General features: G+C 36.4%; 1 long non-coding RNA gene across 1 annotated transcript in view; it reads left to right on the forward strand.

Annotated features, from left to right (window-relative positions):
- Positions 1-18,458, forward strand: part of LOC126588297 (uncharacterized) — a 97,693-nt gene that overhangs the window by 61,661 nt on the left and 17,574 nt on the right. The gene's annotated exons all lie outside the window — the stretch shown is intronic.

An 18,458-nucleotide genomic window follows, 5' to 3' on the forward strand; every position in this document is an offset into this window, starting at 1 on the left:
CGTTAATGGCACACAAGGAAGAAAATATCGGTAATATCGGAAATACGGAAATATCGATGGAAATATCGGGATAATATCGATATCGATAAAAATTACATGGAAACCACGGAAATTGTAAGAAAAACTTGGAAATTTTTATTGAAACTTTGCAGGATGTTTATTTAGTCAATTATCTATTAGTTTATCACAAAAAATTGGAAGGAAATGCATTGCATGATGGATTTAACTGATTTAAGTTGATTATATAGCGAACTGGCAAACATTGTGAATGTAGAAAATATGTAGTAATTAATGAAAGAAGTTTAAACACACCATAATTATTTATATATAATGAATTAGTACAATATTTTACACTTTATACATTGCATGGTAAGATACATGAGTGACTTAGTACCACATAGAGTTCCTATGAGGTTCAAAATTTTCACTATCTTCATCATCTCTATTTGTAGAGTAAGTGTATTGTGAAGAGTAGTCAGCAACCATGACAATGGTTTTCAAGAACCAAAACCCAAAAGTCAATAGGAAACCGAATACTTCGGTATTTTTCGGGATTACCAAACAAATGGGATTTGGAAACCAATCCCATATCGAAAATTTCGGTATTTTTCGGGATGGGATTCCCGAACTTCAGGATGGTTTTGGTTTGGGATTTTTCGGTTTGGGTTTGGGGATTTTTCGGTTTGGTTTGGGATTTTCGGGAATTTTTTCCAGCCGTACCATGTAAGTGACCAAATAAAAAATAGAAAAATTAAAAACCACATGCCATTAACTAAGTAATTAATTGACACAATTTAAAATATAATACCACAAAAAATTTGGAATATGTGCAAATTTGTTTCTTGTAAAAAGAATTCAAAACAAAACAATATATATAAATATAGTAGCATATTATCACAACAACCATAAGTGATATGGTGGTTAAGGCGTTAAGAGTCAAATGGGAGGGGGTTCGAATCCCTTTAGTTTCAAAATTGAGACTTTTCAGAAAATTTTAAGAATTTTTTGATGTCATATCGCGAAAATATCGCGATATTATAACTAATATCGCGATATTATTGATAATATCGAGATATTTTGACGAAAACTCATTGGATACTCATTAAAATATCGGTAACCGAAAAAAACGAAAATATCGGCGATATTTCGCCGATATTTTCGATATTTAAATCCATGATGGCACACGAAATCCAGTAGTTTCCTAGCCTGCAACAGTGGGAAATGAAAATGGACGGCTAGTACAACCACGTGTTGTCTGTAAACACACACACACACACACATATGGTCAACAAGTTTGGACATTAAGACTTTCCAGCAATTATCCTTACTGCTTTCTAAGCGATACACGAACTTCTAGCTCGCATTAAACGAGTTTGCAGGGAATTATTTAAAATGAAAAAGGGCCAAGGGTCAAAAGTTCTAAGTAGCAGTTTTAGTTAGAGTGCTCATGTACACTACACGAAAAATATTATCACAAGATTGCTTAATTTTCAAGATAACATCAATTTACGGCCATGACGGCATTCAAATTACATTAATCCAAAGTCAACGTTCCTAGAAAATGCAAAGAAAGTGAGAACGCTCAAGGTTTTTTATTTTTTAACAAACGATATTATCTATATTAAGGGGATGAGGGTTGGACTTAGCCACACAGTGGGCTAGCAATAATGTGGTTCAAATTCTCCTTTGGCGAGAATTGAACCTAAGACGTCTCATTTACTAGTGAAGAGGAATATCACCAGACCGTAGTATTAAGTGGCATGATCAAGTTTTGGAATTTAAATTAAGTAGCTACTTTGAGTTTTAAAGTTACGTAATACTACAGTCTAGTAGAATTTCTCTTTAGTCATAAGTGATATGACACAGCCTGACCCAGAATGTCCACCAGGACTCCGAATCGAGTTGTGTTGGCTGACACCAGGAGGGTGACGAAACCATAAAGTGTAGTGATGTGGAAAATGTGAGTAAATTTAAACCTAAAGATGCCTCAATGGAAGAGTGCGCTAGTGAGCGGGAATGAACTCATTTCACACATGATGTCAGAACATAAGTAAAGTACAAAAGGTAAAATGAGAATTATACCATCAAAGGTAATCTTCAATACTAAGATTTTCCAAGAATCCACGCCAATACGAAAGCTCAGCTACTAAAACCTAGAAGGGCGAAAAACAATGGTGAGTGGGCCTAAAAATAAAGTTTTGTAAAAAACCTTTTCAAAAACATAGTAACCCCTCGCTGTAAAATAAGTATAGTTTCCAAAATATACATACTATGTATAGTATGAAAAATACTTACCGTAGCCTGCATTATCTTAAGAATTCAATACAGCACAATATTTCATAAGTAAACACATGTCGTCCATAATCTCATAATCTCGCATAAGCAAACATATCATATCGAGTGCTTATCGATACATGCTGACACACGAGTTCATGCAGAGGTATTCTGCCATGAACAGGACTAGGTGTAATAATGATTTATGCTCTAGTACTACAATCAAGTCAAGACTGGCGCTATGCGCAGCACATACTAGTCCTAATTGCTTATAGCAATCTTGGACAGGACTGGCACCTACAATGGATCCAAAGTGAGCGTACGGTGTGATGTGCACATACATGTGAAAGATTGGCCCTGGCCTGAGCGAGTACTAACACTGGTGCAACAAATAATGAGCAGATAACTTAAATATTGTCATGCCACAGTGATTAGATAATTCTAGTCAACATAATATTATTCATGTCTGTAAAATAATTAGGCATCAATAACAATACGCATACATGTGCATCCCGTAGGATGTAGCATAATGTCATAATTTCTATCAATGCGCTAAATCTTAATAATGTCACGCTGATCTAGGTGTATTGTGGAAAACTCTTTATGAAATGTATAAATGGAAACTAACAATTATATATACTATATAAAAGAAAAGACCCACTCACAGGTCATGTAACCAGGTCGAAGCTGCTCGAACTAAGAAAGCTGGAGTCACTGATAATAATCACACCTAAGCATAATATTAGGATCCATTAGTGAAACTCCACTAAAACTATTAAATTTGGGAAAATAGAGTGCGGATTTGTGATCAGGGTGTCGAAATAACCTAAGGAGGGTCCCTGACAAATTTTCGTAAAAAGTCAACGGTCAACCCTAAAAAGTCAACCGAGACGGCTCAGTGGTACACTATGTTAAAACTTCCGAAAAAGTCAACATGTGTAATATTCTAAAGAATATTCTAGAGAATATTCACAGAATATTTTGAGCCCATTTTGGAACTGGGCTGGGCTGGAACATTGGCACAAAGGTTTGGGTCGGTTAGGCTAAAGATTTTGGACCGAGTTTTGGGCTTAAGGCCTTTTTTCTGCATTTGGTTGGGTTGACCCATCGGGTTCGTAGGTTGTACTCGCCGGACCTAGGAAGAAGAAGGCCGGATTCTGGAAAATATTGGCCGGAAAACTTCAAGGGCGTATAATGAGACCAAAACCCAACCATTTTCAAATATTTAAATATTAAAATATTCCCCCCTCCCCCGAGCTGATTTATGTGTAAAAGCTACCCAAAACTTGCGAGTAAGCTCGAGATTGAGCTAGAAATTGAAAACTAAAAGAAAATGGAGAAGTGCGAGTCCTTACCGAGGTCGAGAAGTGAAGGGGATTGCCGAATCCTCGTCGACATTTTCGTGAAGTGAGCACCAAGAGAGAGAGAGAGAGAGAGAGAGAGAATGTGTCCAAGTTTGAGACGATGATGGGAAACGATGATGATGCGTTAGCCTGGGTTGGTTGGCGCAGCTCGCCGGTGTCGCAGCGGTGAGGTGGCGATGGCGATGGCTTTCTCGAAGAGTAAAGGTGAGTGAGTGAGAGAGAGAGAGAGAGAGCTTATAGAGGGGGGAACGAAAGAGAAAGAGGGAAAAAAAAAAGGTCTGGGAAAGTGGGGTGAGAGACACGTGTCGAGGGATGAGAGGAAAGTTTTGTGAGATGTGGGCCCCACGACCAAGAAAATTAATAAAATATTAAAAATATCCTGTCAAAAAATACTAAAATAATAAAATACCCAAAATTTGAATTTCATAAAACACCCTCAAGTTTCGTATTTCCGTAAAATCTTTATCGTAGCTCCTAATTCGATTCTGCTTACGCCTAAGTGTGCGTATCATCAAGTACTACACAAATATGCTAAAAGAATATCTCATACGTCTCACTATACGCTGGTCAACAAAAGTCAATGCCTCGCCTCTAGGGGAATTTTCGTCAAATCATTCTTTTAAAATTTATAAAATCGTAAAATTAGGGACAGGATGTCAGAATCTAGGGGAATTTTCGTCTCACTATACGCTGGTCAACAAAAGTCAATGCCTCGCCTCTAGGGGAATTTTCGTCAAATCATTCTTTTAAAATTTATAAAATCGTAAAATTAGGGACAGGATGTCAGAATCTACCCACTTTAAAAAAATTTTGTCCCCAAAATTTGAAATCATTTGTTATACAAAAATAGTGGAAAGACAGCAAGAAAATAAATACGTAAAGAAGATATCAAGTTAAAGCGGTTGCATAAAAGAGAATGCCATTCCATTGCGATCGAAGTGCAATGATTCCTCTTTCAAGCCCTCAAACTCTTACTTTCCTTCTCCTTCAGTACAATACTATAATATAATACTTTTTGTAAAAACATAAACTCAAAAGTATTTATATATGTATAATAACATCACGTCAATATATATATATATAATAACGTAAAGTTAAAATAATTATATTGATATTAAAACTGAACATAGGATATTTTTCACCTACGCACTCGTTGTGTCACGTACTCCGAAGGTAAGTGTGTAGTATCCTTGGGTCAAGCCCAAACAATAAATAAATGACTAAAAATGCTAACGTAAAAAGACCTACTTGTCCACTTCTTTAACAAACACAACGAATAAGTTATTGATATTACGGTTTGCAGCCCTTAATATCGACCGCTCACTATTGTCTCGATAAGCAAGCAACAAATTCCTAAGGGTGCATATTACCATCTTGCCCCTCATTGGAAAATACATACAAATCGTCTGATTAGCACCTCGACCGCGCTTCCGTACTATCCTCTAGGGTGACAACGCAAATAGCACATAATTTCCTAAATTTTAACCTCGATTATTCAAATACATGTTCTTAATACTCCTCTATCAAACATGTATTGTGCATAAAGTCTCCATACAACGTCTCAAACAATGCCATAACCAAACTTGAAAATTGTAACCTTGGTTACACGCAACGCTAACAGAGATAGGTGTCAGTCATAATCATACTAAAACTATAAAGCGAATAAACGCAACATGTCCACCAAGGTCTAGATTATTCGTTCAGACTAGCCATTAGTCTGAGGGGGAAAATGTGGTACTGGACATAAACTTAGTACACATAGCCTTCAAAAAAAGATTTCCCAAGACTTGGAAGTGAAACACATGTCACAATGAGAAACAATAGTGACAAGCACACCATGAAATTCAAACAATGTAGTTAATAGTTTCTTAGTGAGTAGATTCATTATGAATTTATCTCGGGTTTAGCGGAAAATTAGCAGAAAAGGTTAAATGAACACTCAAGAATTTGAGGATCAAAACAAGTCCATCAAATCTAGAATACAAAGTAACTGGGTTAAATACATATATCTCGTTTCAACTGTAGTGTCCTGAATGTTCAATCACCAATGGTAAAGATTCGTTCAGCAGTATTTGTTGGGTGATTGAAGCATTAATGGTCAAAACTAAAAATTTCATGGTTTGAGCGATTATCCTAAATGATCTGTTTGCCTCAGAAATAATATGAAGTGCATTAGGTTGGACATGTGCCTAAAGTTGATTGAAAAGTCTTCCAATACACGGAGGTGAATCTGGAATCATAATCAGAGTAAATGCTGATCAAAATGTCAGAAAATCCGATAAATTCAAGAATGAGAAATTTTTATTAAATGGTCAAGAATGTAGTCCTTCTGGACCAACGGAAAGTAAGCTGACTTGTCAAGTTGATCGATAATCACCGAAACATTATCATAATCTCCACATGTACAAGATAACTTGTACAGGGAGCTTATGGTGATATTTCCCCATCTCCATTTGGATACATGAAGTGATTATAACCACTCGAACAATTTCTTGGTGATCGTAAGTAACATCAAATCGATACTCGTGAACCCCAACTAGAATAGGATAGACAAGCTACAAATGTTCAAGGGTAGATATGTTTTTTGCTGCTATAACAGTAATTACGTTTGCACAATCGGGGTAATACACGATAGTGCAAGCGTAGACGTTGATTTGGTTTTTCCATCACCACAGTCAGAAATCTAGTTCTTTTCAAATGAAGACGTATTTGAGAAGTTTTTAAGGTTGGTAAAGATTTTGGACACGTTTCTCCACAGAGAAGTGTTATCCAGTTTCTCAAGTAAAGATGGTAACTATTGACTCTAAGTCATGAGTAAGGTGGTTCATTTCATACGGTTCCAACCGTTTGGAAATATAAACGATACACCATTATGCTGCATCTACATAGCCAAAACATCCAGATAAAATATCATTATGGGTTTCCAAATTACCGACGTTGTTGAAAATGTAAGCATAATACTCAGGAAGGGACAACACTTAAGTTGTCAATTAACATCATAACTTAAACTGACTTTCTTCGGTCAACTTGGAAGGAAAATCCTACAGTTGAAAAATTGCTAACAAACTGCCGATAAAAATCGATAAGGCCAAAGATATCTCGAATTTCACAACACTTTGTGAGAATTTCAACCTCCTTCAGCTACAACCTTTTGGAAAAAGAAAAGAATATCTTTTACTGAGATCACGTCTCCCAAGAAAAGTACCAATTTAATCAAAGTGAATAGTTGAGGACTTTGGTATAAAGCTGACTGTCAGTGTTTAGAAAATTTGCTCTCTTTGCTATGGTAGGTGAGAAAGTCACCGGTTTTAATCATTACCCGATTGAGTTGCTAAAATCTAGGTATGATCCTAAGGTTCATTATTTTGACATTGCGAATAGGTTTAAGGTTCCCTAGATAAAGTGTTTGGTTGGGTAAATTCCTAATCGGTAAGCTTTTGTAACTAAGTTTTCTCAATGATGTAGGAGTTATTCAAAAAATGCACAAGGAAAACTGGTGTAGTATGAGAAAATGGATTTATGGTGTACTTCACCTCACAATTTGGTGATATCCCAGGTAAAATTTTGAGAAATGACGCCAAAGTTATATGTCCTCAAAACGTACCATACTACTTCCTTTCTTTATGACACGCACTAAAAGGTCTTCACAGTTTTTTCGATACTCATTTCCCTCTTAGAGCGGGAAATAAAGTTGTGCCTCCATTCTAGTATTTGTCTGTGGAAGTGATCAGAAAAGTAACTGGTCGAAAAGGTTTTGGTTACCTAAGTGGAATATATGGTTAAAACAACTGCAAGTTTACTATTCTTTAACAAGACTTGCTCCTAAGTTTCCATGATTTAGTTTCTTTGGCTCAGGTAGTCATTGTTAATCAATCTATCAGTCGCATCACTAATTAACACATTCATGATACTTCTCATATTTTTTATATTGTTCGTTACCATAAAACTATGAACCGGCATTCTGGCATAAAGGTATCCCAGCAGAAGTCTGGTATCAGAAATCATACCGCCTAAATACTGGTTGACAGCTTCTGGATATCAAACAGTATGGTCAATTAGTAGCGTCACCGTTGGCTGATTACAGGTTAGAGCCCGCTCGGGTGGATGATTTTAGACGATTGGTAAGGAACTGGTTCTTGTAGGTGGTTTCATTAATTCTAGGGAAAATACTTACTACTTCGGGGATTTCTACTAACCGTAGGTATAACAACTCGTATGCCTGTGCCTATGCTCATCAAAATGATGAGTATAGCACCAAAGGAAATTCTGGAAACTAGTATTGGTTGGAAAGTCCTAAGGCCGGAAAAAGGAATTTGCTAATAATTTACTTTAGAACGGACGTAAACGGAAGTCGATCTTCCTCCTGAAGATACAGAACAATCATTAGTGCGTTTTGAAAATATTAGTGATATTGGGGACCAAAAGTGGCTATCCCTCAGATGTTCTTCCGTCGAGTACTACCACTTTAGCACCAGATCGTCGCTTAAGACATTTTAGAAGGGTTGGTAGAAATTTTAACAAGTAGTATTTTAGCGAGTACTGCGAAGGAATTGAAACTATTTCTGGTTTCCTACTTAGAGGGGTTGGTAGAAACGACTAAATGGTGGTGGCATTGATTGGTAACTCTCTGGTGGCACAAAATTATCGATACATTAGCCTTGCTTCAAGGCCATCAACTTGTCTCAATTTGTGATTTTCCTAGGTATGAAGGTTCTTTGTTTAAAGTCTAAAGGTGGTCGCCGAAATGTTCTTCTAGAAGGTCAATAAGTCGTCCAAATTTTTCACAACTTAGAAAAAGTTAACACATTTTTCGTGCTCAATGAGGTGGCAAGAATCGAACATTACGCTCAACAACCGAGAATGCTTACATCACGCGTATGATGAACGTAATACTGCCTAAACCTGGCTTTGATACCAAATTGACACACCCCGACCAAGAATGACCACCTGGACTCTGAATCGTGTTGTGTTAGCCAACACCAGGAGGGTGACGAAGCCAGAAAGTGTAGTGATGTGGAAAATGTGAGTAAATTTAAACCTAAAGATGCCTCAATGGAAGAGTGCACTAGTGAGCAGGAATGAACCGATTTCACACATGATGTCAGAGCATAAGTAAAGTGCATTAAGGTAAAATGAGAATTATACCATCGAAGGTAGTCTCCAACACCAAAATTTGCCAAGAAACCTCGCCGATATGAAAGCTTAACTACTAAAACCTGGATGGCCGAAAAACAAGGATGAGTGGGCCTAAAAATAAAGTTTTGTAAAATCATTTTCAAAAACATAGCAACCTCTTGGTGTAAAACAAGTATAATTTCCAAAATATACATACCGAGGTCAAGAAGAGAAGGGGATTGTCGGATCCTCGTTGGCATTTTCGTGCAGTGAGCCCCGAGAGAGAGAATGTGTCCAAGTTTGAGACGAGGAGGGAAAATCACGATGATGTGCTGTCCTCGGTTGGTTGGTGCAGCTCGCTGGTGTTGTAGCGGTAAGGTGGCAGTGGCGTTCTAGGAGGGTGAAGGTAAGTGAGAGAGAGAGAGCTTATAGAGAGAGGAACGAAAGACAAAGTAGGAAAATAGAGAGATCCAAGAGAGTGGGGTGAGAGACACGTGTCAAGGGATGAGAGGAGAGTTTGGTAAAATGTGGGCCCCATGGCTAGGAAAATTAATAAAATATTAAAAATATCCAGTCAGAAAATACTAAAATAATAAAATACCCAAAATTTGAATTTCATAAAACACCCTTAAGTTTCGTAGTTCCGTAAAATCTTTATCGTAGCTCCAAATTTGATTCCGCTTGCGCCTACGCATTCGTATCATCGAGTACTACACAAATACGCTTAAAGAATATTTTGTACGTCTCATTGTACGCTAGTCAATGAAAGTCAACACCCTCACCTCTAGGGGCATTTTCGTCAAATCACTCTTTTAAAACTTATAAAATCGTAAAATTAGGGACGGGTTGTCACATGACAGATCTTAGATTTGAATCTTAGAAATAACGAGTTGACAAACAATTTATTCTTCACCATGTTAGTGTCAGCAAAAGAAATAAAAATTAAAGGCGCTTGCAATATCATCATTTTATAAAAAAGAATTACAAATATATATCAAAGGAAAAATGAATTTCCTTCGACTTTTTTTAATAATATGAAAATTTGGATACATATTGCTCTTTTATGAAAGTCTTTCTTATTTTAACCACAAAATTCTATTCTAATCCTTGTTTAAGATTACTTTTTGAATAAAACCTTGTCTAAGATTAAAAACTAATTTTAATCCTTGGCATTTAATTGTAATATTTTAATATTAAATAGGTTGTAATAATTATTGAGTTTTTTGTTTGTAGGTTTTAGATTAATTCTCATAAATAATAAAAATGTTATTTATCATTGATAGTTGTTATTAAGTTCCCATAATAAGAAAAGTAATATATTATTATCTTTTTTTTGTCAAATGATAAATTTTGTTAGATTAGAGATATATATATATATATATATATATTTTTCATTGTGCATGAATTTCTCCATATATATGTATATGCATATTACGAACATACGTATGTTGAGATTGACACACCCCAACCCGGAATGTCCACTTGGAAATCCGAATCAAGCTGTGCTGGCCGACACCTTGAAGGTGACGAAGCCATAAAGTGTAGTCTAGTGGAAAATGTGAATAAATTTGAACCTAAAAGTGCCTAAATATAGGAGTGCACTCTGAGTGGGAATGAACCCATTTCATACGTGATGACAGAGCATAACTACAATACAATAAAATAGGATGAGAATTATACCATCAAAGGTAATCGTCTACACCAAGATTTGCTAAGAATCCTCGTCGACATGTAAGCTCACCAATAAAACTTGGAGGGGCGAAAAACAAGGGTGAGTGAGCCTACAAATAAAGCTTTATAAAAACCTTTCTGAAAACTTTAATAACCCCTCGCCGTAAAACAAGTATAGTTTCTAAAATATATATATATATATTACATATAGCATGCAAATACTTACCGTAGCCCACAAAATCCCAAGAATTCAATATGACACAATACTTCATAAGTATGCAAGACCATCTGTTATCACATAATCTCGCATAAGCAAACATATCATAATGAGTGCTCATCGACACATGCTGACACACGAGTTCATGTAGAGCTATTCTGACATGAACATGATTGGGTGTAATCATAATATACGCTCTAGTACTACAATCATGTGAAGTCTGGCGCTATGTGCAGTATATATGAGTCGGAGTTGCCTATTGCAACATGTACGACAGGACTGGCACCTACAATGGATCCAAAGTGAGCGTACGGTGCGATGTGCACATAGACATGAAAGACTTGCCCTGGCCCGAGCGAGTACCAACACTGGTGCAGCAAACCATGAGCAAATAACATCAATATAGTCATGCCATAGTAATTCCATAATTCTAGTCAACATAATAGTAATAAATAAGATATTACTCATGGCCGTAATCAAAACCCCATAACAATGCGCATACCTGTGCATCCAGTAGGATTTCTGATAATTTTGAAATTTTTTGTTATTTCGCTAATTCTTATAAGCATTAGTCTAATCTAGGCATGCGTAGGAGATTCTTTTTCAAATGTATAATTGGAAACCAAATAGAATAGCCGAGTCGAACTCGTTCACATATCATGTCGTCGAGTCGAACTTGTTCGAACTAGAATAGCCGAAGTCACCAATAATAATCGCACCTATGCATAATATTAGGACCCATTAGTAAAACTCCACTAAAAAAATTAAATTTGGGAAAACGGAGTGCGAATTTGGAATTGGAGCGTCGAAATACTCTAAGGAGGGTCCACAACCCTATATAAATGAATCTAAAAGGGTGTGCTTCGATTCATCACCTCTGGTGCTCCCCCACACCAACCAAGGCTTGGGATTTGTTCATGGGTTCAAGAAGAGGCTAATGATGGTGGTGGTCGAAGGAATCACCTTAAAAAATGGTGGATTTCCGCCGATCTCCCCCTCGGTGCCGCCGGTGCTATCCCCATGAAACTGAGACAAAAAACAGTCAGGTTTGGGGTGGAACTTGAAGAAGGAAGGTCGTGGAGTTGGTTTTGGGTAGTGGCGACAGTCATCTTACCGGGAAAATGCCGGGATCGGCATTGGGGTGTTTCGAAATCGGGTCAGGTAGATAGGGAAGAACCGAGTCAAGGGTGATCCGGTGCTCCTCCACTCCCTCATTTCCCCTCCTTTCTCTCCTCTCTGGTTGGTCACTCTCCCTTCCTCTTTTTTCTGATTAGGCATCCACCCTCCTCTCTCTCCTTTCTCCCTTCTCTCATCTATCCATCTTTCTCCTTTCCTTCATTTCTCTCAACTAATACTAAAATAATAATATAATAACTATGAGAGATATATAAAATAATAAATAGTAATCTTTACAAAAGTACTTTTCGGATTTGTAGTTCCGTAAAACCCCTACGTAACTCCGGTTTCAATTCAGATTACGCTTTTGCTGTCGTCCCGCCGAGAACTTGGAGAGTACGGTAAAATAGTAACTTGCATGCGTCACTAAATGACGGTCAACGAAAATAAAAAATCTTCCCAGTAGGGATATTTTCATCATTTCACTCTCTTAAAAGTTAATAAAATCATAAAATTAAGGATAGGTTGTCACAATGATACTACAGTTACGTACTAATACATTTGTACCGACACATTTGTAAAGATACATTCATACCGAAAGTTACGTACCAATACATTCATATCGAAACTTACAAACCGATACTTCTGCACCTATGAGTAAAATAAGATACCTAAAGTTATGTATTGATACATTTGTACCAAAACTTATGTATTGATACTTCTGTACCTATGAATAAAATAAGGTACCGAAAGTTATGTATGAATTGTTTTTGTTTTGCTTTTGAATTATTTTATTAATAGGAATTTAAATTTTGAATAAATTTTTATTTATTAATATGATTGGAGCACAGAAAAAAAACATTAATTATGGATAGGTAAACAATTTGGAATGGTAAGTTTATAATAATAATTGTACTATAATTACTTAAATATGGTAAGTTTTAAAAATAGAGGCTTAGATTAGATTTTAAGTCGTTAGATTACATAACATCTAAAGGTCCTCATGATCTTAAATATCATGGATGCTTTGTGAACTATAGTTAACATTAAAAAAGAATAAAAACAGATAAGGAATAAAAAAACTAGTAAAATAACTAATAAAGAATAAAAACTAGAAAATAATTAAAAATTAAAAAGAGGAAGAAAACCTTGCGCACAAAGTCCTCCATTGATTTGAGCAAAATACCTTCAAAGTCTTTTGAGTCTTCATTCTCATATTTGGGTAAAAATCCCAAAAACATCTTTGATTCTATTTCAAATCCACACTCAGATTTAATTGTATAAAAAAATTGAGGGAGGCAGTGAGAGTTGTTGATTTAGGGTTTTGTTTTGTTAATTTAATGGAAAGAGCGAGGAACAAAGATTTGAAGCAGACTGATACTTGATTTTACATCGGAATTTTGTATCGATCAATTGACGGAATGACACTAAGTTTGACAACGTGAGTGATAGGAATTTGAGGTGTTGGGGCTGGACGAAGCAATTTGGATGGACGTGCTTTTGCAATTGCATCCATGACAAACGCCATTTTCATTTCTTCCTTATGTATGCAGGACTTTTTATTTATTTTTATTATTCCCTCAGTTTTTATTCTTTTCTTAATTTTAATTTTTAGTTATTTCTTAATTATAAATTTATACCTCATTTAATGTTTAAAATCCTCTACATAACTCATAATAAAGACCATTGAATGTTACAAGATATAAAGGCTATAAAGGAGTGTAAAAATGTTTATCAAAATCTTAGTCCCTTGATCCCATGATCCTTACCTATATATATAACACACCCCGACCCGGAATGTCCACCTGGACTCCGAATCGAGCTGTGGTGGTCGACAACCGGAGGGTGATGAAGCCATAAAGTGTAGTGATGTGGAAAATGTGAATAAATTTAAACCTAAAAGTGCCTAAATATAAAAGTGCGCTGGTGAGCAGGAATGAACCCATTTCACAAGTGAGGACATAGCATAAGTAAAGTACAGTAAAGTTAGAATAAGACTTATACCATTGGGAGTAGTCTCTGATATCAGCGTGTGCCAGAAAATCCTCGACAACATGAACATTGTCACTAAAACCTGGAGGGGCTAAAAACAAGGGTGAGTGAGCCTAAAAAATAAAGTTTTATAAAAACCTTTTTGAAAACATTATAACCCCTCGCCGTAAAACAAGTGTAGTTTCTAAAATATACATACTATGTATAGTATGAAAATACGTATTGTAGCCTGCATTATCTCAAGAATACAATACATCACAAAATTCGTAAATAACTACATGACGTCTATAGTCACATAATCTCGCATAAGCACACATATCATATCCAGTGCTCATAGACACATGCTGACACACAAGTTCATGCAGAGATACTTTGACATGAACATGACTGGGTGTAACAATGATATACGTTCTAGTACTACAATCACGTGAAGACTGGCCTTATACACAGCACATACAAGTCCTAATTGCCTATAATAATCTAGGATAGGACTGGCACCTACAATGGATCCAAAGTGAGTGTACGGTGCAATGTGCACATACACGTGAAAGACTGGCCCTGGCCTGGGGGAGTACTAACATTGGTGCAGCAAACGATGAGCAGATACCATAAATATAGTCATGCCACAATAATTCGATAATGCTCATCAGCATAACATTCATCATAGCCGTAATTTTAATTAAGGCATCTCATAATAGTATGCATACCTGTGCATCTCGCAGGATTTAGAATAATTTAGTAAATTCTGTCATTTCGCTAATTCTTATAAACATTAGTCTAACCATAGGCATGTGTAGGAAATTCTTTTTCAATGTATAAATGGAAACTAAATAAATATATACTATTTAAAAGAAAAGACCCACTTACATATCATGTCTTCGAGTCGAACCAGCCTTGTAGTATCGAGAGTCCTTGTGATGCATTTTGCCTAGAAACAAAACCATTTAGGTAAATATGATGTACTAATGTAATTACACGTTTTCGTACAAATTACGGCTAATAAAAGAACTATTTTAAAACGGTCGAATTTTCGAAAACGGATGGTGGATTCAAATTCGGCACGTTAAGAAACCTAAGGAGGGACCTTGGGTTCCTCCACGCGCTGCCGCACGCGCCGCCACAAGGTGGCTGCACAGGTAGCCACGCACCACTCACGGTGGCTCCCTCACACGCACCCACGCACCTGCGAGTACGACTGTACTCGCTTTCCTCTTGAAGGCCTGCATTTTACAGGTTTTTGGTCTGACTTCCAGAGCTCCTATCGAGCTCTATTCTCTACCACAATCAATGATTCAAAAGCCATTCTGAAGTTAGAAATGTAAGGAACAAAACCATACCAAAGTAAGGCAGAGTTAGGGTCGGTGTTGGCCGAAAAAATGGCCTGAAAGTGGCCAAGTGGTCATGGTCCTATTTTCTTTTTCAAGAAATTTGGGGAGTCTCCTCAAGGTGTTTCTTGTTACAAACAAGCCTACAAGTCATATATCACGCCTATAAGTGATTCTAAACAATGAGAGGAGTTCGTTTAATGTGTTTTTAAGCTCACCATCACTAAGATCGGTGAGATTCGTGCCGCAGGTTGTCGGAGAAAACGTTGAGCAGTGTTGGTTCTCACTAAATGGGAAAAAGCCTCAAGCCCGAGTGTCTAGAGTAAAACGGTAAGAGGGAGATTGTGATATCCCACATCGACCAACGGAGAGAGGGTGATGTGCCTTATATGTACATGCTCCCCTCCTTATAGCACGAGGCCTTTTGGGAACTCACTAACTTCAGGTTCCATTGGAACTTCGAAGTTAAGCAAGTTCGGGCGAGAACACTCTTAGGATGGGTGACCCACTAGAAAGTTCTCATGTGAGTTCCCAGAAACAATACCATGAGGGCGTGGTCGGAGCCTAAAGTGGACAATATCGTGCTATGGTGGAGCCGGTATGGGATGTGACAGAGATGGTGGTCCACTGCGGCAGAATAATGGTGATCGTGTGGTTTTCCAGTCATGAGAATAGTGATGGTGGTCACGGTTTGCAGAGAAGAGAAGGACGAGAAAGCCTGAGGGTTTTTCCCCTACTTTTGGATTTCGTGGAGCTCGTCCAAGCAGTGAGATGGCGGTGGTGGTTCAAGTGTAGTTCACCTAAGAGGTGGCAAGGTAGTAGTTGTGTTGCTCGGCTCCACAATTTTTTTTACTAAGAGAAGATAAAGATGCGAGATGAGAGGGAAGGAGCTGAGGGAGAGAAGTGAGGTGAGGTGGCAGTCATCGGGTGGAGGAGTGAAATGATGAAGTTTTGAAAAATGAGAGAGAGAGAGAAAGTATGTGTGTGTGTGTGTCATCGGGTGGAGGAGTGAAAGGATGAAGGTTTGAAAAATGAGAGAGAGAGAGTGTGTGTGTGTGTGTGTGTCTCGAGAGATAGGGAGACACGGGAGAGGTGAAGGAATGGGGCATGGGCCCCACATGTCTCACAAAACAAGTCACAAAATACGCCCTTCATGTTTCACTATACGCTAGTCCACGAAGGTCAACCCTTGCCTATAGGGGCATTTTCGTCAATTCACACATTTAAAATTAATAAAGTCGTAAAAGCAGGGACGGGTTGTCACATTAACAATGGAGAGAAAGGATTTAAAAGAAATTTCCCATATAATGTAAATATCCATGCCTGTATTAACTTAATTAATATAACAAAGTTCCTTGTCAAAAACTTGTTCTCATTTTCCAGGAATATGTGTTTGTGATACAAGAGAAGAAATCCCCCAAGCAATCACATGCATGCATGCATGCACATTCAAAAATACCGTTAAAGATTTCTTTGTAACTGCGTTCCACACGCGGCCCAAGGACCAATTCTTCTCAGCTCATCCGACCAGTTGGTATGCAGATGGAAATATAGAAATAGGAATTAAAATTAAGCAAATAAATACTTATGCTGCTAGGTTACTCCTAATTTCTTGATGATTCTGTGGAAACCAAACTGCTAGGATACTAACCCTATTTTTAAAAAGTTATTTAAAAAATAGTAATTAAAACTAAGAGCTTTAAGAGCTCATCTTTTCTCCTTATGAAAAATTATTGTGTGAATTCAATACACAATGTCGACCGTGTGTGAATTCGATACACAATGTCGAACGTGTGAATTATATATGTTACTTTTTGTAGTACATTCCCTCTATGTTACCCTAAATCCAAAATGAAAAAAATCTTGACGGGCCCTAAATCCTTAAGCCTCACAGTCAATCTTGAACTCCTGTATATGATTCTTTGAAAAATAAGTTTGAGGACAAGATGGTAACCTTCTCTATATTTTATTTAGTAATGGCCCCACATTGCAATAAAATTATAGGCCAAAATATTTGGTTGGGGTTGGTATTTTTTCTTAAAACCTATGTCTAACTTCGTATTTAATTTAAGTTTATACCTTAAAATACTTGGAAATTTCAATATATATCACAGAGAAACATCAGAAGATAAGAATGGAAAAAAAATATTAATAGATATTCCACATACAATTTTTTTTTAGTGCATCGATATTTTTTACACTAAGAGGAAGGGAAGTTCGGCTAAGCCACACAATGGGCAACCTAATTTGGTATATATAGGAGAAATTAGGTTCCCATCCCCTTTTTTTTTTCATTGCATTGATTAAAATCTTATTTCTTTTTAATTTTTGATCAAGGTCCCTAGCTTTTAATGAATATCATTATTTCAAGGGATAATTTGGATGCGGTTCCTAATTCTTAACATTCTTTGATTAAAACCTTAATAGTATTCAAAATTTGATCAAGGTCCCTTGACTTTGTACACCTCATTATATTACTATTACTATTTATATTTTTATAGTTTTGACATTAATTGTTGGATATTGTATGAGATTTAAAATCCTATAAATTTAAAATCCCTTATTATAATACTATTAGAAACGGTTACAATAAAAAAAATTCAAACATTTTGATTGAATAAATGGATAAAAACTATGTAAAAATAAGAAATAATAGATGGCAAAAGAATGTATCCATAGTGTTAAAAAAATTGGTACATTTCACATATAACAAAGTGGTACATTAATAAAGAAGAATGGGTACATTATAAATAAATTAGGGTACAGATAAAAGATTAAAAATTATGAGTACAAATGAATTTAAAAAAAAAAGCGCTAAAAGAAATTAATACATGGGTACAAAATAAAACTAAAAAAAAATACTAAAAAAAAATGTTGCAAATTTTCTAAATGGGTGTAAAGATAAATTTACATATGGATTGGGTTTGTGAGGGTAAGTTAGGTAATAAATTTTGGTTTAAAGACATATTGACAATTTAATTAAAAATAAAATGTGCAGAGAGTAAGTTGAGTGTAGAAAGAGGTAATATGCGTTCAAATAAAATTTCCCATATGAATATCACTACAAAAATTTATGGATAGGATACAGAAATTCAGGCCTCCATCACTTGGCAGGGTAAAAATTATACATGTTGGTCCTGTGTAGAAAGCAAGTTGCATGCACCACAACAATGAAAAACTTAAGAATTAGCTGTAGGTAAAGTTAAGAGAACTTAATGCTAAAAATAAAAAGCTAGCACTTACTCAGTCGTAGTACCTACGCTCTGCTAAGGGTACAGTGCCCACTAAGCTGAAGAATAAGACCCATCCCTAACATATACAAAGTAACTGTCAATGGATTTGGGGTGAAGTCAATCTAAATTATTGAAAGGATGTGCGAAAAAG

This window comes from Malus sylvestris, chromosome 11 (genome assembly GCF_916048215.2).
Source record: "Malus sylvestris chromosome 11, drMalSylv7.2, whole genome shotgun sequence".
NCBI classification, from domain to species: Eukaryota; Viridiplantae; Streptophyta; class Magnoliopsida; order Rosales; family Rosaceae; genus Malus; species Malus sylvestris.